This window comes from Poromitra crassiceps (assembly GCF_964638095.1).
Source record: "Poromitra crassiceps genome assembly, chromosome: 5".
NCBI lineage: Eukaryota > Metazoa > Chordata > Actinopteri > Beryciformes > Melamphaidae > Poromitra > Poromitra crassiceps.
In genome coordinates, this window is record NC_139642.1 from 34,671,412 (window position 1) to 34,695,496 (window position 24,085).

Below are 24,085 nucleotides of genomic sequence, written 5' to 3' on the forward strand. Positions count from 1 at the left end.
TTTGCTATCTACTGTATTTACAGTACTAGATAGCAGTAGACACTCCCCCACAGCCAGAGACTGAGGTCTGCCAAGACCAGAACCACCCGCCACAAGACCAGCTTCTTCCCAACCGCCATCAGCCTCACCAACAAGGCCCGGAAACCCCTTCCGCCAAGGGCCTCACCAACAACCCCCCCCCCCCCCACACACACACAAACTCACTACCTCCTCCTAAACTCAACTGAACTCCCCCCCCCCATAAAACTAGAACTCATACTGTATCTAATTTAATGCGTGTCTAACTGGGACTGGTAAATTGATGTAAATTCCCTGCACATTAATGCCTATTTAACTTAGCATGTAAATTTCATGTACATTCAACTCTTATCTAACTCTGACTGTAAATTCATGTAAATCCACTGCCTATTTAACGTCTATTTAACTCAGTCTGTAAATCTTGTGTAAATTCAAGGTAAATTCATATTTATCATCCACAGAACACTTCACCACTCATGTACATATTGTATATATTGACTCGATTTGATTTGATTTGATTGCACTTGCAACTTTGCGATTGCCTTTAGTTATCTTCCTACTTCTTATCCTGTATATTGATGTGACCGCTACGCTGCATACAGACACTAAGACAAATTCCTCGTATGTAACTTGCATACTGTGGCAATAAAAGTGATTCTGATTCTGATTCTGTACATAATGCAAAGCTAACAGTGGATGGCACAAGACATGGCAGTGTACTGTAAATTACTGTATCAACTCTGCCATCTTATTCAAAGCAAACATGACTTCTACAGTACAGTGTACAGTAAATGATAGTAATTAAAGCCATTCGGTCTTATGAATTCCCTGCCCCCACACACAGACACACGTTCAAATGGACAGAGGAAAGTCAGCATCACATAACAGTGGCGCACGTGCTTGTGAATGGCATTGATCAAACTCCTCTTCCTATTTTACCCGTGAACTGATCACCTCTTTCTTTACCCGTGAACTGATCACCTCTTTCTTTACCCGTGAACTGATCACCTCTTTCTTTACCCGTGAACTGATCACCTCTTTCTTTACCCGTGAACTGATCACCTCTTTCTTTACCCATGAACTGATCACCTCTTTCTTTACCCGTGAACTGAGCACCTCTTTCTTTACCCGTGAACTGATCACCTCTTTCTTTACCTGTGAACTGATCACCTCTTTCTTTACCTGTGAACTGATCACCTCTTTCTTTACCTGTGAACTGATCACCTCTTTCTTTACCTGTGAACTGATCACCTCTTTCTTTACCTGTGAACTGAGCACCTCTTTCTTTACCCGTGAACTGATCACCTCTTTCTTTACCTGTGAACTGAGCACCTCTTTCTTTACCCGTGAACTGATCACCTCTTTCTTTACCCGTGAACTGATCACCTCTTTCTTTACCCGTGAACTGATCACCTCTTTCTTTACCCGTGAACTGATCACCTCTTTCTTTACCCGTGAACTGATCACCTCTTTCTTTACCCGTGAACTGATCACCTCTTTTTTCCCTGAGTCAAACTGCAGTGAATTATTGATTGACCTCAGTGCTCATTACAATGCAGATGTGGGGCAGGATGAAAGCAAAGTCTGCAGGCAGCTGCCATATTCCCTTGCAAGAGTGTGGTGATTGGAAGGAAGGTTAGTAGGGTTAGATCTATGCTGTCAGACAGCATTGAGACGAGTGAAAAGAGAAGAGGGAATTAGACCTACTGTACTGTACATTTAATTATGGTAAGCATAAAAGGGCTGTCATAGGAAAGCTTGAAGTCAGAAAGGTGAGCATATACTTCCTCACTTTTCCTAGAAGTTAATTCATACATTGTCAACACATTGATACTTAGCTTTAGTTGTATGTATTATTATTATTATTATTATTATTATTATTATTATTATTATTATTATTATTATTATTATTATGATAAGTTGTAAGTGCATTTTTGGTGATGAATAGATCTCATGAGTTTCAAAGTGTAAATATATCACATTTACTTTGGAATGTAGAGCTAGTTTCTTTCAATCAATCAATCAATCAATCAATCAATCAATCAATCAATCAATCAATCAATCAACTTTATTAGCAGACACAATGTCCATAAAAAACAGACATACAATTAAAAGAACACACAAAAACTCAGTAAAACTATAAAAGGCACTTATACCAAAAATTCCACATCTGTGATTGATATCTCACAGCACTAATACCAGCATAGTTTGTTTTGCAAATTGTCAAATTAGTTTGTTGTCACTTGATAATATGATAATTGATATTATATTATTTTTAATATAAGGGCCATTTGGAGAGGGACATTGGACCTGCACATTGATCACTTACTCCAGTTCCCTGTCAAAACTCGGCTCATCTTCAGTCTCCAAGTGCCTCAGTTGATTAGCACATGGAGGAGGTGTTTTGATCTTTTGCTCTTATGACTGTCTTTCCATTACAAGCAGTAAACAACATGTTGTCCCCCACCAGTGATCAACCCTTGGGACAGTTCCATTCATTGTCAATGCTGCCCCCTAGCAGCACAAAGTCAACATTACAGTGTGACTAACAAACATGGAGGCTGATCCATAGTTCCCCCGTTAGTGGGGGACTACAATAAGACAGCACCCACCTAGAGGCAGCAACCCATTCCTAGTTAAGAATCAAGCAAGAGAAAAAGGAGTCTACCAGTTGGTCTGAAAAAGCTCTGGTATTCTCCGGGGACAGGTTTAACTTTTGCCTCAAATCAACTGGATACTCAATAATCTGAATGCCATTTTGTAATATGCTTTAGGATTTTTTTCATAATTGTAGGGCACATTAAGACGAGTACGTGGATATTGCACTTGAAAATTCGATGATATGTCGCAGAGTTATTAGAAAAGCAATGTGTAAAAATGTTTTTCTCAAGATGCATTGCGACAAAACTTCACCAGCAGTAGGGTCCTTCCTCCTGGCAGCTCCATTGGCCATAATCATCACATTTCATACAACTCCACTCTGCTTATGTTCTTTGGTTTGTGTTTAGTACGCCTAAGTGTAGTTCTACATTTCTGCCTCTCTGACCCTGTGATTGAGTTGACATGGTTCAGTAGCCTGTACTACGAAGCTAGTTTAATGCCTTATCCGAGTAAGTTTGAGTTTAAACCTGGTTTAGCCGTACTACAAAGCAAGTTAACTTTCAATCACCATGGCAACTGACGCTGCAAAGCTAACCTGGTCGCGACCAGGTTAGCTTCAGAGGATAAGATCAAAATCCATGACAGACCCATATAATCGGCTCTCTGGAGTCACTCACCATTCATATAAGATTGCCATATGAAAAATAGATTGCAGTCAACTGAGAATATAACAAGAAAAACATTTGTGGCTCTGTAGGCTACATAATTAAATTAAGCCTACTTACCACTTTATGTCTTAACAGCTCAACTATGCGTGGAGAAATATGATCACTATTAATCACCGCAGCGCATATCATAGGCTAAACGGAGCCTCAAATGGAGTGAGGGTGATATTCTCCTACATGCCAGAAAAGCCTATAGATGGGATAAATATGGGATAGCCCCAATACTAAATATGCAGGCTTCTTGCATGTTTCAGCTGGAACTGTGTCCTGTAGGCTGTATGCCAATATATGAGCAAAAATAGGCTAGTTTTTATCAATGAAAAGTATGCCCGCATCGTCTCAATTCAGTCCAGCAGTTTTCTCTTTTATATTAGGATATCATTATTATAGCCTATATATGAATTATTCGATCAGTGCAACCACACACACATAATGAGTGATAGAGATCATTATTCATTGAGCATGCTTTCTAAATCTATGGTCTAAATAGGCTTACAGATTGTGGAAATTTATAGACTGAGATTACACATTTAATGTACATTTACACTCGCACAAAGCTGTAGGAGACAGAAATCGCTGATCCAAATAAATCAAATGACTGATGTGAATACAAGCGGCAGCTTTAGACAGTCCTTCCCCCAACTATATCCAACGCGGATTTTCATTCTGCCATAGTATTAGTAACCTATGATAGGTTACATTAAATATCCGCTAAAATCTCTGATCCCACTGTGGCTGCGCTTTTTCATTCAATGAGGAAATGGGTGTGGAAATGGGTGTGGGCGTGGATCAACTCAGCTGTTCATAATGTGATTGGCTCGCGCACCTCTTTCGCGTGGACGCGCGCCTGTGCACGAGCGAAAAACGTGCGCGTGCACAGGTAGATCCCAGGTCCACTTACACAGTAGAAAACCAGCGTCGTAGTATCAGTTAACTAGATAGCTTTGATCCTGTTCAGTCAAACCAGATCAAAGGGACTTATCGCGGATCTGTTAAACTAGCTTCGTAGTACAGGCTCCAGGTCTTTTTTCAATGTGTGTATTGCATCCAGTGGCCCCCTAGCAGCACAGAGGCAACATTACAGTGTGAAGAATGGACAGATGGACGGATGGACCAAGACCGATGCATAATGGAAATCTGTGCCTCCCCAAGTTATTAGATGTGCTAGAAATCAGTACCACACACTTTGAATGACTAAGTATGAATTCAATCATGAGAGACTCGTAATATAATTTTAACAAACTTTATTGAATCAGAATAGACAGTTTGAGTATGGCGTATGACTCCATGATGTGACGCTCCTCTTGCTTATGAGAGAGGGGCGTCAGTGCTGTATGAGATAGGACATCCCCCCTAAGGGGATTTGTTTCCAACAGGAGTCATGACATTGGTGGTGATCTGGGGAGGTGGTGGGATGAAGCTTTTTGCTCTGGAGATGCTGGATGAATGCGTGATGCTGACACAAGGTGAGTGATGACTGCACAAGTGTGATTTAAGCTGTGGTGATGGGGGCTTTATATAGTACCAGGAGGAGGGCATTTATGATGTCATAACTGATGTCATTTATGATGTCATAGCTGATGTCATTTGGGAGAAGGGCATTTATGATGTCATAACTGATGTCATTTATGATGTCATTTATGATGTCATAACTGATGTCATTTGGGACGTCATGGAGAAGGTGACGTCGGAGATGGTGACGTCATTTAGTGACGTCATTTGGGCTGAGGGGTATGACAGCATGGGGTGCTCTATTAATGCCTTATTTGGTCTTCCATGATTGAACTACAGTCTGCGACTACACTTCAATCATGAGAGACTCGTAATATAATTTTAACAAACTTTATTGAATCAGAATAGACAGTTTGAGTATGGCGTATGACTCCATGATGTGACGCTCCTCTTGCTTATGAGAGAGGGGCGTCAGTGCTGTATGAGATAGGACATCCCCCAAAGGAATTTAAAGTTATTTCAGGAACTGGGAGAGTGAAAACGGGGGTCATGGAGCTCGCCTGGGGTATGCTTTAGTCAGGTCGTGGGCTGACGGGGGGAGAATTTAGGCATGTCGGGAGATGAGGGGCTGACCGGGGTTTTTTAAGGCAAAGCGGGGTTGCAAGGGCGTGGATGTGGATAGCCCGGGCATGGGCGCATTGATGAGGAAAAGGAGAGTTTGATCACCACCAACGAAGTGCTTGTTGCCTCTTTAGTCATGGAAGGAGGGATCTTTGGGCTGATAATATGGTGTCTTGCTCTGGTCGAATGAAAGATGCATAGGCGGATGAGGACCAGCGCCCCAGTTGTTGAAGGGAGGCGGAGGACGCCCCCTGCATGGCTGCTGATGTGGCTGCTCCGATCCTGAAGGAGTGACTGGAATAGTTCTCTGCAGGGATGTTGCATTTCTGGAGTGTGGTCTTGAAGTGAAGGATGAACCAGGATCCTGTCATGTGATGATGGGGAGAGATGAGGAAAAGGGGGCCAAGACGATAGTGTCGCATCTTGCATTTGCAATGCGCATCTTTGGCAACGCTAGACCGCCACGCGCATGCGCAGTATAGCATGGAAGGCCGGTGGCTAGCCAGGTAGCTAGCGCGCTACTCAGCATGGCCGGAAAAGTTTACAAGGGTTATACTTTATCTAAATGACTGGGATTGGATCGATGGATTGGATGCGTAAGAGAGGAACCATGCTGTGAAAAAGAAAAGGTTGACTGGAAACTGGGACTAGAGGCATGTTGTTAAAACCCGAATGGACACGGGAGAGGGAAGCGGCCGTATGCCGTATGCCGTATGCTAAGGGATTGGCACCCGGCCTGAAATGAGTGCAGCAGCAATGCCGCAACGTTGACTGAAACCAGGGACTAAATGCATGTTTGATAATACCCGACCGGACGCGGGAGAGGGAAGCGGCCGTATGCAACAGGGCAGAGTTGCTCGGGGATTGGCACCCGGCCTGCAATGAGTGCGGCCGCCGGAAGAGATGCCGGCTGAAAAGGGGGGATACGACCTGAAACCTGGGGCAGGGCTGTTTGGGCTGCTGCCGTGGGGAGCGTCGGGCTCGCGAGCGTCCTCGGCCGGGCATCGATGTCGATGAGGGACCCGACCAGTGAAGACATCGTTGCGATCAGGGGATCTTGGAGGCCTGGAGGGGCTGGAGCCTTGGCGCGTCCGCCGAGGAGCCGGCGGTCGTGGTGCGCTTCGCTGGGCCTTTCTTGGAGGTGGACTTCTGGGCTCTTTTGCTGCGGCCACGGCCTCCGGAGTGCTGTGCGGACTGAGATCCGGGGGAGGTGGACTTCTGGGCTCTTTTGCCGCGGCCGCGGCCTCCGGAGTGCTGTGCGGACTGAGATCCAGGCGAGACGAGGACCTCCTTGACGTTGAATCTTCTTTTGCGGCCGCGGCCCCTGGTGAGGGGAGCGTCCCATGAGACGCCTGTGACGCCCGGAGATGGAGCCTGGGGATTGGGGATTTGCCCGAGGCTGGCCGGGGCGTTGAATGTGCTCTGGAGGAAAGCGTCCACGGTGGAGCTGAAACTTTGCTGCTCGTTTTCGGACTCGGACATGGTGCTGGACTGAATGAAGCTTTTTGCTCTGGAGATGCTGGATGAATGCGTGATGCTGACACAAGGTGAGTGATGACTGCACAAGTGTGATTTAAGCTGTGGTGATGGGGGCTTTATATAGTACCAGGAGGAGGGCATTTATGATGTCATAACTGATGTCATTTATGATGTCATAGCTGATGTCATTTGGGAGAAGGGCATTTATGATGTCATAACTGATGTCATTTATGATGTCATTTATGATGTCATAACTGATGTCATTTGGGACGTCATGGAGAAGGTGACGTCGGAGATGGTGACGTCATTTAGTGACGTCATTTGGGCTGAGGGGTATGACAGCATGGGGTGCTCTATTAATGCCTTATTTGGTCTTCCATGATTGAACTACAGTCTGCGACTACACTAAGAGCAGTGTGGGAAGAGTCAAGTCTCAACTTTTCATCAGTTGAGTCTGAGTAAGAAAACACTAGATTTATCTGACTACCCCATCTTAACCACCCAAGTAAATGGCTCCCTATTCAGAGTGTTTGAGTTTGAAATGCTGTGTTTATTCTGCTCGGTTTTTTCCAACATCCTTTCATGTGGTCTTCATTAAAATGCAAAGGGATAGGAGAGGCAGAGGAATCTCAGGTCAGCACTAGCAGATCAGACAACAGAGGATGCTGATCTAGGCAAGTAAGAAAGCATCTTTGTGAGAATATGGTCACCTTATGGTCCTTTAGCAGCGATTGGAAACAAGGTCAAGAAGAAGATCGTTTTAGTTTATCCTTATGCTAAGAATAGAACTACTGCACAGCGTATGCAAATGAGAGTGCAGCAAGCATGTGGAAAGCATTATGAGCTGGGCTCCTGATAAAGCTCTACATTTGTTGGTGAGATAGAAGAAGAAAATGTGATGCTCAGTGATGGTATAGAGACACTGCGGAGCGCGTCATCATTCAGAAACCACGGCCAAAACGGGGGGAAACAAACCCCCCCCCCCCCAATCCTGGCGTTCTCCTATGTTGCGTGCATGGTCATATATACGGAAGATGAACACTACAACTTACTTCCTTGACAGCTATAGCCACATTTTTCCACTCGCCAATTCTCAATGGCTTCCTTGTTTTGCTCGGGAGTACAAAAAAACTTGAATTGCCGATTTTTTACATTTGTTGACTGCGTAGCCCACCACACAACAGCTTTTAGCTATGTTTAATTCAAGGCAAATTACGCTGGTGTTTGGAAGTGTTTGGAGAGCTTTCCCCTGTGATGGGCATGGCCTATTTCATGCAGTGTCTCTATTCACCTTATGTAGCCACGCCCATTTGACCCGGTTCTGTGGCCGTCCTACGACTTCCGGCTAAAAATAATAATAAAATAAAATAAAAAATGGCTGCGCTGCTCCAATATCATCTAACTCTGAATTAACTAATAATTTAGCCAATTGTATGTAACATACCAAATAAAAGCAAACGGCAATGTCTAAGAATGCAACGCCATGTAACTGGCTCATTAAGTCTCGCATTCCAGGGGATTACGTTAACGTCTGCGGGTCTTTATTGACGTTAATGGCTCGCGCTGCTATCGCGCTGCCTCGGAGGAGAGAAAACTATCCGAAGCTTTCTTTGTTGGAGTCCAGGTATGTTTTACAAGAAAGTGCTCATCATTGTCGACGATAACGTTATCTGACCTGGCTAACAGTGGATACTTGCTTGCTTGCTGTGTACCAGCTCAAAGTAGTAGGCTACGTTATTTATTTTACCCCTTCACTGTCTGCTCCAAAAACAACTCTTTTATTTTGCGCCGTGACCGCCGGAAGTGTTAGAAGGACCCGGAAGAATTTGGTCCACTGTAAGGTCTGAACATAAGGTGAATAGACCTTATTCGATTGACGTAACTCACATACGGGCACGCCCACCGCCGCCATGTTGTTGACATAGCGCTGCAGCTCTCAGGTGACAGCCTATGTAAGAGTAGCGTTTATAGGAAGCTAGTCGCCGTTAGCGTTACCTGTATCGTTCCTGTTGTGTTCGGATGGTGACCTGCGTTATACATGGCTGTAGTAATGACAGCAATAAAGTCCCTGTGGTTTGTTTCTATCTCTACCGTCCAGACGTGAGGATACGTCAGCAGAGGAGATGTGTGGATAGTTAGGAGAGACAGGTGAAACTTTCTGACAGCTCCTCACAGCAAAGTCTGTTCACCTCGTTTTTTCTTGTTTATTATACAGGCATTAATGGCAGCATACAAACAACAACTCTGGGTTTTTTATTGCTGTCATCACCATCACTATTTTGTAATGGAACAGAAATGACAATAAGGCTGTTACTAGTTGTCAGCTGCTGCAGCGCTGTGCGTGCAGGACGGTATGTCAACAATATGGTGCCGTCCAGGGTTAGCAAATAAGGTCTATTGTGACAAGTGATTGCAGATCCAGTGCTGATTGATTGATTGATTGACTTTATTTGGTGAATGTCAACACAGAGACAGGGAATACAGACAATCACCGAGGATAAAAACACAATAAAGCCGTAGCATAAAGTATAGGCTTGTTTCCATTGCGGTCCTCTAAACAAACAACATAAAAGGGACAAAACACAACACACGAATGGGTATCACCTTCTATACTCAAATTAAGATTTTTAACATTATTACTAGATTGAATAGGAATAAAGGCACACTTGAATAGTATACAATACATAAACATTTGTTGTTAAATGTAAGGAGTTAACAGACACAAAGAACAACAGCATGCTATTGGCATGCTGTCAGTGCTCACTCACTCACTCACTCACTCACTCACTCACTCACTCACTTTTGAAAAATTAATTGAATGTCAAGCATACAACATGAAATTGGCTTTTTTTTTTTGATGGGCCAAATTGGAAAAAGAGAACTCAACAGTATATGATTGACATGGCACAAACGTGAATACTCACCAGGCAATCGAGTGAGTGGATTTTGTTATGTGACAATGTCTTCTCCAACATACAGAAGCAGAATGAGTCCCAAAGACGTGGATGTTAGGACTTCCGGCTCTTACTGTACATGTAAAAGTCAATGGGATTTGTGCATGAAGATTTTGGTTAAATGCAGGTCTGTGGTTAATAAAAGTTTATGAAACAGCAAACTTTATGTTCAGCAATATAATCTTTACAATCGAGGACCACTTTTATGATTTTCAGTAAATGCATTTCTTTTAACGCGATTTTCAGAAAATGCTTCAAAAGTCATAAAAGTGGGCCTCATTTGTGAAGATGATGTTGCTGAACACAAAGTTCACTGTTTCATAAACTTTTGTTAACCACAGTCGAGACCTCATGCATTCAACTGAAATTCCCATACAAAAATCCCATTGACTTTTACAAATAAGAACCAGGAAGTGCAGGGACTTCTGGGTAAGCCTGCAATTTTTTTTGCCATCCCTGCGGTACTCTATCAGAGGCTTTAAAGTCGGGCTGAACCCAAAAATTACTTTTCTTTTCTTTTAGTTTAAATACCTGGGTATGCAGTGCACCTATTTAATAATGTATGCCAAACAAATCACAACAATCTAATTTCTTTTGTTTTTCACACTTTTTCACATCAAAAGTTCATTTTTCAAGATTTCATTGATAACAGTAATGTACAGTTTGCTGACGTCACCTAGTACTATCAAATGTCTACCCCATTTCAACCAATCATATCACGACATGCAGCTGTCAATCAAATCTTCATTTCAGGATAATTTTCTCTTCCAAATGAAGTAGAAAATGGCGCCTAGTGCCTGTCATCTGGCAGAATTCCTATCCCATAAACTAACTACTAACTTGACCAATTGTTAGAAACATGAACAAAAAACAAAAACTATAATCTCTAAGAATGCAAAGAAATGTAACTGCCTCGTTAAAACGCGCATTCCAGGGATATCGTATTTACAGCAGCGATAATGGCGGGCGCATCCGAGAGCTTGGTTGTCAGGGGTTGCACTTTGGAGATTCCAGGCCGACGTGCTGCACTCTCCGCTCGGCAACACGAAGGCAGCTGGCTGCCTGCGGGTCGCTGAGCTCCACTCCTCCCGTCAAAAGGCTCTTCCCGAGGGGAGCGCCACAACACACTGAATCCCACTCGATTTGGAGGTGGAACACGCCAGGATTGGCCAAAGCCCAATCCAGTCCCCAGAATTGTCAAATAAAATCATCGACATGATACTATGACCCGCCTCTCAACCTGTCATCTTTTAGACAAACTATGTTTTCAGTCTGAAACGGACTCATATGCACGTGACGAACGGGTTCAGTTCGACTTTAACCCTCTCTCAAGGTAAATGGTCCTCCCTTCTTTTCACATGTACAAACACAATTATGAGAAACAACCCATGGATGTTCAGCAGGGTGATACCTTCAAAGACCATTTCAACAATTCACGCTATGGCTTCCTCTTGACCTGCAATACTCTTAATTGCCTATTTTTATGGACACATTTTTAGTGTATTGTGCAAGAAAGGTTGTGATTTAATGCATAATGGAGCTCCATAAGCAGGGGGAGGTCATTGGCAGATCAAACACTGTGGGGTCGTGTCCTCTGGAGGGCTGCCTGCCGGCACTGAGGGTGAATGGCAAACAGACAAGGAAGAGGACACGCTTTGCTGCCTCCGTCATGCACCCACACCTCTCCCTCTCTCCATGTCCTCAGTGACTCTGAGCTCTTTAGTGCTTACTGCCAATGTGGACACAGTCGTGAGTCTCGTCACGGGACTGAATTGAAATCCTTCATTTGTTTCCTACTACTGTATGTGCGGGGCTTTTGATGTGTTCTCCTTAGGCATCTGTTTTAGGGTTTCTGCACTCTAAGTAGGACCAATCCTCCTCAGCAAAAAGAAAAAGAGGCAGTTATAGGTAAGTTATACATGATTACAATAGTCAGGTAAAGAAGAAAAAAAAATCCTTGCAGCCCTGCATCGCCTGAATATACATTAAATGAATGACTTGGCCACATAAGCCCTGTTCGAAAGCGGTCCCTATTACAGAAATAGTGGACTATTCTCTGTTGGCCATTTTGTATTAGTGTCCGAATTCTCAGCTCTTAATTTGATTCACTATGAAATACCCACAATCAGGTTTGGGAATTTCATCATTTTAGGGGCAAGGCCATCTGGCCTTCGGCACCACCATTTTTTTTTAGGGTACAAAGCCACATGCCAGGGCACAAAGGCAATTGCTCTATTGACATGGTGAAGAGCGATTTTTCTGAAATGTGTGTTAAAATGAGCCAATGACACATCCTTTGTATAGGCCAGGGCAGCGACTACATTAAACTGAGACCACTGACGCTTTTAAAGCAACTGACAGTAGCAGGCTGGTAGCAGGGCACTGCCAAGGTGGTCTTAAGGATCTCAGGGCATCTGGCCTGAGAGGGAGGGGGAACGGAGGCCATGGCCTCCACGTAAGTCCCACCACAATGCACTACAATCTCTAGTGAACAGTGAATGTACCCTACATTTTCTCCCATATACCACAATGCAATGCTGTCGTGTTTACCAAAGGAGAAGAAGAGTCGGGTAGTGTCATTTGATCATTCCCCATATAGTTCACTATATAAACACTACACAGAGAATAGTGAGTGAGCGAATGAGGGAACCATTCCGAACGTCGATAGATTTAAGTAGATATTAAGCTCTTTCTCTTCAGCTGAGAACTTCCAGTGAGCCTGCTTCTTATGACCGCCAGGTCTGACAGTTATAACAAAGGCCAGGCCTTGAACTTGAATCAGCCATCATCATTACTGGGCTGTTTGCAAACTCGGCAGTCCCTAATGGTTCTAAATTAGCACTTTACTGCGACCATTCCATGGATTTGGCATAAGTAGTTCGGTCAGCGGCTCGGATTGATCGCTCCCCTTTAATTACAGGGCTGACTTGCTGCAAACCCTGCTCCACTCACCACTTTAACATGGGGAATATAATCCCATTCAAACCCTGCTCCACTCACCACTTTAACATGGGGAATATAATCCCATTCAAACCCTGTTCCACTCACCACTTTAACATGGGGAATATAATCCCATTCAAACCCTGCTCCACTCACCACTTTAACATGGAGAATATAATCCCATTCAAACCCTGCTCCACTCACCACTTTAACATGGAGAATATAATCCCATTCAAACCCTGCTCCACTCACCACTTTAACATGGGGAATATAATCCCATTCAAACCCTGCTCCACTCACCACTTTAACATGGGGAATATAATCCAATTCAACACTTTCACAAAACCTACATGAGCTCATGCATGCGTTCCGTAAACATGGACATGCACACGCACACAAACACGAGTGATTACAGTTTTTGATATAGATGAATCAATAGGAGATACATTTAGAAATTATTTTTGTGGTTTTTGCTCATCCACACTGATGAATTTAAAACAGGTCCAATATACAGGTGTAGCCAAATGTAATGAGTTTACTTCCATCATCTTTAAGGATGTTGTGTGGTTACTTTGACCCGAGGCTACTTGTTAGTGGTTATGAGAAGTAATTTCACATGTTTATGCCCTACGGCTTAGAGAAATGATTGCTTAGAGTCTAAGCAATCATTTCCAGAGGTTGAGGGAGAAACTCCTTTGGCCTGTCTGTCACAACTCACATTAGCCTATATATCCCTATCCGTCAGATAGGTGATGCCACAATTTAATGGAATTGCATCTTCTCATCCAGTCTGAGATAAGACGTGGGGTTCATTTCAAGCCTTCCTTCCAGTCTAGTGCTCAAATAAATCTTTTCCCGCTTTTCGCCTGCGTAGTATACTTTGGAGATTTCAGAAGCCCAGAAAGAGGAGGACAGCTGCTGTAATGGCGTTGTGTTGGTGGTACTTGCAGCAACCCAAGTTAAGGGCTTACCCAGGGGTGGATTCGAACTGCCGACCTATGGCTTGATGGACGGACACGCCAACCACTTCACCAAGAGAGCTAGCTCCCTTGGCGGAGCTGATTAACAAGCCTTTATACTGGGGGAGTGAGTTTAACCAACCTACTCGCTACCACTCGGGACTCACGAGGACTCACATTCATTCGGTTACACTGCCATACATGGGTCAAAAAGAGTTAATACTGCACAGAATTATTTTTCTTCTCCATAATTGTAGGCTACTTGAACAATTCCCCCTGCTCCACCCCCTCTGCCGATCTGGGGAGAGTTGTAGACTAGCACATGCTTATGTCTCACGTGGTCAGACCAATGAAGGTGGGATTTCAAGCAAGACGGCCCAAACTTCAACTCACTTCCTGTCATTTTGTGACGTGGGTTTTGCCCATGGTTTTCCACGGACACGGCCATGGCAGGTCTGAGTCTATCGGGGTCACATGACAATTTAGGAGACTTGCTGCTAGCATTTGTTAGAATTGGCAGAGCCTGCGGTCACCCATCTCCTGTATAGTAATATAATATCTATGGTCAGACCCAACGTCTTATGTCAGCACACTTCCAGCGACGGAGGGTATGAATCACAAGTCAGCATTTCCGGGTTTTGCTGTAGGAATTCATATGGTAAAATCTGATTGGCTGGACTGTTATGGAAGTCCAGCTCTATGCGTGCATTGGTGCATCATTTAAAACGAGTTGCGTCACGCAAATAAGAATGTCCGTGATTGGTCAATTCCTCCCATTCCCCCTCCATCCCGAAGAGACGCCCCTTCCAACCAGAGGAGGTGCTAGTGCAGCGACCAGGTCTCATACCCCACCGGCTTCCCACCCGGAGACACGACCAATTGTGTCTGTAGGAACATCTGTCTAAGCCGGAGGTACCACTGCTGGGAATTGAACCCCGGCTCTCCGCGGTGGCAGGCGAGTGGTTTTACTTCTATATTACCCAGACGCCCCTACTGCTCCGAGACTGACCATAAACCCTAGCCTCAATCGAAGGAAACAGTGAAGTCAGAAAGACTGGCTTTCAGTGAGATCATTTACTTTTAGTGCATAATCAAAGACATCCATAAATGAGACTGAAGCATATCGACGTGTAATTAACCCAACAGCGCAAGGCAGTAAGTCTGTCGCCTCCAAGAGGGGGTCTGAATAAACCTGGGGGTCATAAAGCTGCCTCTTGTCCCACGATACATATCAATTGTCCAAACGCCCCCGTAAAACCTTACATTTGTCTGAGGGGAAGCTGATCAAAGCATTGCAATTGGCCAAGAAGTCCACTCTCGCTCTGGTAACAACTGGTTTCGCCGATAATGAATCTGCTGCGTGATTGGTGGCCAAACCGATGCTGGTGAACATTCCCCAAACCAGCCTGTCAAATCCTACGTGCCCAAACCAGCCTGTCAAATCCTACGTGCACGCTGGCTTTCCAGGAGCGTGAGCAAGGCAGAAAAAGCAATTTGGCGGCGAATGAATGAGAGCGCTCTCCTCACAAGGAGCAGCATGATGTAGGGGAGGGGAGGCTGGCATCGTAGGCTGCTGTAGCGCTGTGCTTCGGCAGACGTGTCCTGAACAACAATGAGGATCCCGACTTGCCCGTCTATTTCGGAAGAATGCTCGCACTCGGGCCGCCTGTCACCCCGTCGCGACAGCTTGTGGAGTTTGTGATAGATAGATCAGGAAAAAAGAAGACAAAAGGGAGAGGACAGGAATACCCAGCACAGGTGGATACTGGAGACATACGTGGCTCACTGGCCCAAATCACCGGCCTTCTTCAAGTGCTGTCATTGTACACCTGTTTGAAAGCCACAAGATCCTGAGCCATGTGTGTATGTGCATGCCGTGCACACACACACACACACATCAGACACACACACACACACACACACACACACACACACACACACACACACACACACACATCAGACACACACACACACACACACACACACACACACACATCAGACACACACACAGACACACACACCAGACACAGTGGATGAATGGGAAACAAAGAGGGAGCAAGAGACAGGGATGAGCACATTTCACCCAGCTCTCTTCCATGGATTTTCAATTTTCAACCACCAGCAATAGTGAAGGCTATCAGAATCACCATGGCAGACACTGCTACATGTGTACAGTGAAGGTTATCAGAATCACCATGGCAGACACTGCTACATGTGTACAGTGAAGGTTATCAGAATCACCATGGCAGACACTGCTACATGTGTACAGTGAAGGCTATCAGAATCACCATGGCAGACACTGCTACATGTGTACAGTGAAGGCTATCAGAATCACCATGACAGACACTGCTACATGTGTACAGTGAAGGTTATCAGAATCACCATGGCAGACACTGCTACATGTGTACAGTGAAGGCTATCAGAATCACCATGACAGACACTGCTACATGTGTACAGTGCAGGCTATCAGAATCACCATGGCAGACACTGCTACATGTGTACAGTGAAGGCTATCAGAATCACCATGGCAGACACTGCTACATGTGTACAGTGAAGGTTATCAGAATCACCATGGCAGACACTGCTACATGTGTACAGTGAAGGTTATCAGAATCACCATGGCAGACACTGCTACATGTGTACAGTGAAGGCTATCAGAATCACCATGGCAGACACTGATACATGTGTACAGTGAAGGCTATCAGAATCACCATGGCAGACACTGATACATGTGTACAGTGAAGGCTATCAGAATCACCATGGCAGACACTGATACATGTGTACAGTGAAGGCTATCAGAATCACCATGGCAGACACTGCTACATGTGTACAGTGCAGGCTATCAGAATCACCATGGCAGACACTGCTACATGTGTACAGTGAAGGCTATCAGAATCACCATGGCAGACACTGATACATGTGTACAGTGCAGGTTATCAGAATCACCATGGCAGACACTGATACATGTGTACAGTGAAGGCTATCAGAATCACCATGGCAGACACTGATACATGTGTACAGTGAAGGCTATCAGAATCACCATGGCAGACACTGCTACATGTGTACAGTGAAGGCTATCAGAATCACCATGGCAGACACTGCTACATGTGTACAGTGCAGGACATGAACAAGCCAGCTACTTACTGAGGGGTCGGTAGTGGGAAAAGGGACAAATACGGGACAGATGAAGGAGGTGAAGAGTGAGTAAGATGAGATATGAATGAAAGAGGGATGGGGGAAAGGACGAGGAGATTTAATTGGTACTACAGTATATGCTACTATTTATTGTTTGTGCACTTTTTTCTTACAGAACCATGAGGGACAATTATTTTTCTTTCTTTCGTTCTTTTTTACCTGAATGACCTCAATGAGAATGGATGGTTTCACCGTGGTAGTGCTAGAGCCATGATCTACCAATTGAGCAGGACCATATAGCGGAACGGGGGGGGGGGGGTGAGGATGAGGATGATGCGGATAAGGAAGATGAGGGGTGTGGGGGATGCCAGAGCTGTCAGAGGCATGCAGAGCCTGCTCCGTCACAGAGCAGCCATGTGCAGCCCCAAAAGCTGCTCTCCACAGATTGGGAGGGTACTGACATTGCTGCTCACCAGCCGGCGGTGTAGTGCTACATTATATTCGGTGTGTTTAGTGCTGCCTGGTGGTGATTGAATTCCAAAGGCACAGTTACCTAAATATATCTTTCTGCAAGTACAACACATGTTTTCTCCTTCCAGGATCTGCCAATCAATCCTGATGGTTTTTTCTTAACGAGTTGGGGGAAGGGCGATTATAATTAGCAGTGGCAAAGTTACACGCTTTATAGTGTGAATCCAAATCAGCCCAACATCTGCACACAGTCGGTGCTGTTGTTCTGCAAAGCACAGATGTATTCGTGTCACTTCTCCTCCTCCTGTTCAAACACTTGGAAAAAAGCCCATCCTATACTGTACAGTCTGTCGACCATAATCATGCACCTGTTCACAGACTCTCTGATATCATAGATGCTGTTATCATCCCATCTCGTGTTTCAGACAAAACGGCGGAAAAGGCAAAGTAATATATATATATAGTACGGTATGTTACAGCCACATTTCCTCCCCAAATGACTGCCGATTAGGACACCTTATCTCTTTTCATTTCAGCAGAGATGCTTGGCTAGACCTAAATTGACTTTTGTAAGAGACAAATTGGTTACATACACAGGAAACACAAAAAAGCACAAAAGTTATATATCAAAGCTATATATATATATATATATATATATATATATATATTGACATATATATTGACTGACATATATATATATACAGTACAGTACACACACACACACACACACACACACACACACACACACACACACACACACACACACACACACACACACACACAAGTCCAGACCATCAGTCAGAGAGAGAGAGAGGATATTCCCATCAATTCAATTTGTTTGAAAAATGTTGAAAAAAAGATAATTAATGTTCACAGACAGACATCACACATACACACATACACACATACACACATAGATAGATAGATAGATAGATAGACAGACAGACAGACAGACAGACAGACAGACAGACAGACAGACAGACAGACAGACAGGCAGACAGACAGAGAGACAGACAGACAGAGAGACAGACAGACAGACAGACAGACAGACAGACAGACAGACGGACAGACATACAGACAGACGGACAGACAGACAGACAGACGGACAGACATACAGACAGACGGACAGACAGACAGAGGGACAGACAGACAGACAGACAGACACACAGATCGACAGACAGACACACAGATCGACAGACAGACACACACACAGACAGACAGGCAGACAGGCAGATAGACAGACAGACAGACAGACAGACAGATAGACAGACAGACAGGCCTACACTTCTCAATAATGTCTATGAAAGAGCACAATGAACAATTGGCTTGTGTGGGAGACGTTGTTGTAGTTCCTTCCTGTTTCTCTTTCTCCCCCTGAAAGTTCACCTCTATTACTGAAGCGATGACCTTGTGATCCTTGAGAATAATGAATTCAGATTTATCCACACAAAAAGGCTGACTCAGCTTTTGCAATGCAATGCAACAAAAAATATACCCTTGGGTGTTTGTCTACATGAATATTCTTGTGAAAATACTGTGTCCAAAAATCGAGAATGTAGGGAAATAAACTCAAATATCAACACAAGGGCTTATTGAAATGGCATGCTCTGAATTATTTTCGTAAGCAGACCGGTGCCATGCTGTGCTCATGAATGCACGTAATTTTGAACTAGAAGTGCACTCTGAGAGCGCAGACCTCCGCCAAGGCCAATACTCCAGTCCGCAATGATATCCAAATTTTGTGAGTTGGATCAGAACCCTGAACCAACCTCACACACCCCCAGCCATGCCTTGAACCCCCAACTCTCTCTGACCTTCCTATCCCTGCAGTAGCTATGGCCCAGAGCCATAGAGATATAAGAGTAATCTCCATTCACTCCAATGGACCAGTTTTACCTTGCAATATTTCCCACAAGTACGGTTCTTCTACAGACTTGGACCTGAGGTTTGGGACTTGTGAACAATCTTTATTTTTATTTTTTTTGTGGATTAACATTAAGGAGAGCCATAGAGATATAAGAGTAATCTCCATTCACTCCAATGGACCAGTTTTACCTATTTCCCACAAGTACGGTTCTTCTTCTTCCGCACCCCCCCCCCCAGATTTCCCCCCCATTTTCTCCCCAATTATACAGAAATACAGTTCTTGATTAAGCAGTGCTGTAGAGTTGCAGCAGGATGCAGAGATGGGGACTTGGACTTGAGACTTGGACTTAAGTCACACACACTGTGACTGGAGACTGGACTTGAGACTTGTCCTCAAAGACTTGAGACTTGACTTGGACCTGAGGTTTGGGACTTGTGAACAATCTTTATTTTTATTTTTTTGGTGGATTAACATTAAGGAAATGTCTACTAATAAGAATGTCAACTAATCAATGCTGACATTGTATGATAATAAAGGCGTGAGGATAATATAGTACATGCTTTGAATTCCTTAGTTAGACCGGATGGCATCCAGCAGATGATTGAATGCTCATCCATAAGAGACTTGACTTGGACTTGTGACCAAAGACTTGAGACTTGACTTGGACTTGCCCCTCAAAGACTTGAGACTTGACTTGGACTTGCCCCTCAAAGACTTGAGACTTGACTTGGACTTGCCCCTCAAAGACTTGAGACTTGACTTGGACTTGCCCCTCAAAGACTTGAGACTTGACTTGGACTTGCCCCTCAAAGACTTGAGACTTGACTTGGACTTGCCCCTCAAAGACTTGAGACTTGACTTGGACTTGCCCCTCAAAGACTTGAGACTTGACTTGGACTTGCAAACAATGACTTGTGAGCATCTCTGGCAGAATGTAACATTTGTAATGTATTTTAAAGGCTAAGATATTTAAAGAATCAAACTGAATAGTTTCAGCTTTATTTTATGCATTCAAACATACTTCCTGGAAGATACTCCCTCCCACACTAATAGCTATGTGAGTCTTGTGACTATAAAGCATTTTCCCTAGCCCCGCCCCTTCCCTCACCACCACCCCTCCCACATCACCCTAGCCACACCCTCTAGTCACCCCTCGAATCCTGACTCTCTATGACCTTCCAATCCCTAGCCCCGCCCGCTTCCTTGACCCGAATTACATTGTATCCCCAAAACATTTAATCGGTTCCTCTTTGGCCCATGCTTCCACCACGTTTCATGAAAACCGGCCCAGTTAGTTTTTCCGTAATCCTGCTAACAGACAGACAAACCACACTGAAAACATCACCTCCTTGGTGGAGGTAATAAAACGGACTTGCTTTCATAATCTTGTGTTTCACCCACCGCCCGCCTCAGACAACTCCACTTTACAAGAGGACGAACTGGATGAAAGGGCTAGGTTAATGACAAAGCTACAAACCGTCCATGCTGGAGACACTCATGTCCCTGCAGAGTGGAGTAGGTGCAGACATGCGGTCGGCATTATAAAACATACAGGACACTGGGAGAAAAGCTATCTACCCTCACTCTCAGGCTGGCAAAATTAATATCTGCAAATAATTCTCAGCATTTTTTATTTTTCTTACCCGGGTACCAGATGGATGTGGTTTGTCACATTGGCAAACATGACTGCCAGAACGTTTAGACTATTTTAAAATGAATACAGCATGCTTCCTCATGATTGGCAACCGCTCTTCACAAACATTTGGAAATAGCCTAGGCCCTAGTACTTGTACTTCATCGAAAGCAATACCCTAGGCCCAGGGTATTGCTTTCGATGAAGTACAAGCTCATGTATTAACGACCTTATGAGTGTACAGTAGTTATAATCAACTGTTAACATACAATGATTTTGTGATCATTTAAACCTATTGAAACCTTCAAAATGTATTTTGTCTACTGTATGCACCAACGTAAGTGATTGTAAAGATCATTTGTAATTTATTCATGAGGCAATTCAAACTGCTTTACATAGTGTTACAAGGTAAAATATAAGATCCTAAAGTATTTTATTATTATTATAATGTAATTATAAAGCTTTGTAAACTATATTTTTTTGTTTGTTTTCAGCTAAGTGGTCTATTAAAAGCCTCAAAAGCCTCTATTTGATCTCAATAGCATGTGATATATTTCATGACCCTGCACTGGGCAGAGCCAGAAGTAAAGTAAATAATTATCAATATTTGTCAAACGCCTGTCTGAAAATAAATCACCCTTGCTCGCCCTTAGTATACTTTTGGAAGGCAATGTTTGTTCAAATCCATTGCTCTCTTGTAATTATGAATTAATAATCTGAGAGCTGTGAGCCTCAAGATGAAAACGACAAACAAAGGTTAGAGGACTGTCAAAGAGCGTGTGATGCAAGAAAACCTGTAATTATTACTAAAGAAGCAGGCTACACCCGTAGCAGTTCAACTCTAATTAATGATTTGCTTGGGAACGAATGTAATATTGAGGACTCGTCTAGGCCACGCTGTTTTCTTTGGAGTTGATCTTTGGCAAAGCAAATATCTCCCCTTCAGAACTTCAATTAACACAGATTACGTATGGATGTACAAAGCCTGGCGGCATTACTTTGCACATTACTGTGCATCCCTTTAATGTAGTTTTTCATATTGGAGCGCAAATTCAGTAATCAGAGAAATCAATGGCTCCGCATTCACTAGTAATGACTCAGAGGGCGAGAGAGACAGACAGAAAGAGAGTGAGATAGAGAGAGAGAAAGAGAGAGATGGAGACAGATAAACAAAGTGTTTAAGACAGAAAGATTATATTAAAATGTCAACAGTGAGTCAATAAATGGCGCCACATTCCATCATGGCAGTGAACGCATTTTCCTTGGTGAAAAGGATGAACAAGCTCCTTGGACCGATTCCGAGCGAGAGACCTTAATCAAACAATGGTGATCTCCCTCTCCCTCGTTCTCGTGGTCCCAGAGAGCAAGGTGAACACATTAGACCAAGGGGTTGGGGCAGTGCCAGCTTGCTGTGGGAGCTATAATTAGCCTCGGGGGTCTTTCTTGGACCAGAAACCCTCCGTTCTCCAGCTTCATGACTAATTCACAAGACCTTGATTCTCCGTAGGCATCTGGGGGCAAGCCAGCAAGCCACGGATGCTCTCAGATCGGGAACGCTGCTCACCAGCCAGAGGCTTTTGATCCAGGGACCTTCTTGTCTGAGGAGGAATGTTGATGTGTTCCTTGTTTTCCTGAGGAGGAATGTTGTTCATTGTTATACTTGATGCACTTGCTGAGCATCATTCTGTCTTCAGTAAGGGACTTTCCTCCTGATTGGGCATTTTATTCTCGCAAATGCGCAGGATAATTAGGGTCAGCGGAGAGACTTGACATCTTTGGCTCCGGCTGAACTATGAGCGTTTCAAGGAAAAACTTCGCCGAACGAGGAGAGAAGAAGACAGATGTGCACGGAAAAGGTTCATTTTTTTATGATTATTATTTTTGCTTTGTGGAGGAGGTCTTTCTCGATGTGTTACCCAGTGTGTCTGTGCTGTGGCTTTTCTGTGCTTATCAAAGTCAAGATGGAGAAAAGTTCCTGTGATACGGAGCTCAGAGAGGAGCTTGGGTGATATTGAGTTATGAAAGATGAAGGGGAGACTTTTAGATTTATTCTGCTGTCAGATAGGAGGAGGAAGACTGCGTGTGCATGTGTGCGTGTGCGTTGGTGTGTATGTATGGTGTGTGTGCGTGTGTCTATGTGTGTGTGCGTGCATAGGTGTGGGGGCCGTCGCTGTCTTCCAAGTCGATAGACACTCTCTGTCACCGCTGGCAGGTAATTGACAGCTTGGAGTTTGCGGTGACACAGGCCTTGCATATATTCCTCCCATTACGCTGCGTGTGAGTCAGCCGCGGGTAACGGGCTCTACCCCGGCAGTGCAGTCAGGAGTCATCCGGCTCGTCATCCGGCTCGGCGGGGGATTAAACAAACGTCTTCTATCGGAGGCTTATGGCGAGGAATGATAAACTCTCTCACCCTCAATCAGCCAAATAGGAGCTGTAATTTAAATGGTTCCTCTCTCTCTCTCTCATTGTCGATGACTCATTTTGTTGGCATTGAATAGGAAACTATTGTAGTTCCCGCTACGCAGCGCGCAGTCCAGCATTTTCAAATTATGATTTTTCTTTCTTACTTGGGGAGCAGGTGGGTGGGAGCTTCAGGACAAAAATAATTTTGTGCAGTATTTACTCTTTTTGACTCATGGCTGCTGTCCTCGTCTTCCCGGGCTTCTGAAATCTCGTAAGTATACTACTGTAAGTAGGCGAAAGGTTACTCCATTAATGATGACATTTGGTTGACATTCATTTTGATACCTAAAAAAGCCGGAGAGGAACTAGTTTAATGCCTGAATTGATCAAATCCATTCGACAGTGACCTTGGTAAGCACAGTGGATGGATGCGCATCCTGAATGATCAGTGACTCGTCTCCTCCCCCTTGTCCTTGGCGCTGTGATCAAACGACCAAGTTACTGCGAACAACAGCGATGACTCAGAGAAGGTAAACTTTGAAGGAGCTGAACGGGGTGCGAGAGAGAGAGAGAGAGAGAGGGAGATAGCGGGGGAAGGTGGGAAGTGCAGCCGCCATAGACCCCGCTGTTGGCCCTCCGTAGAAGAATTCATAATTATTCATTCATATCCATTTGCAGGGGGGCTTGGCAGCCGGAGAGACGTTAGGCCGCAATTTGTCTTCCCCTCTCCTTTTCTCCTGCTGCCTTCTCAGCTACAAATCGTTAGTTTCACTTTTCATTAGGCTGGATCAATAAGGTGGATCAGTCGCTCGTGGCGAGGATAG

At 44.3% G+C, this 24,085-nt stretch overlaps 1 protein-coding gene across 1 annotated transcript in view; it reads right to left on the reverse strand.

Moving 5' to 3' along the window:
• kirrel3b (kirre like nephrin family adhesion molecule 3b) overlaps window positions 1–24,085 on the reverse strand; it is a gene marked incomplete at both ends in the record, with an annotated part of 93,260 nt that overhangs the window by 58,785 nt on the left and 10,390 nt on the right. The window lies entirely within an intron of this gene.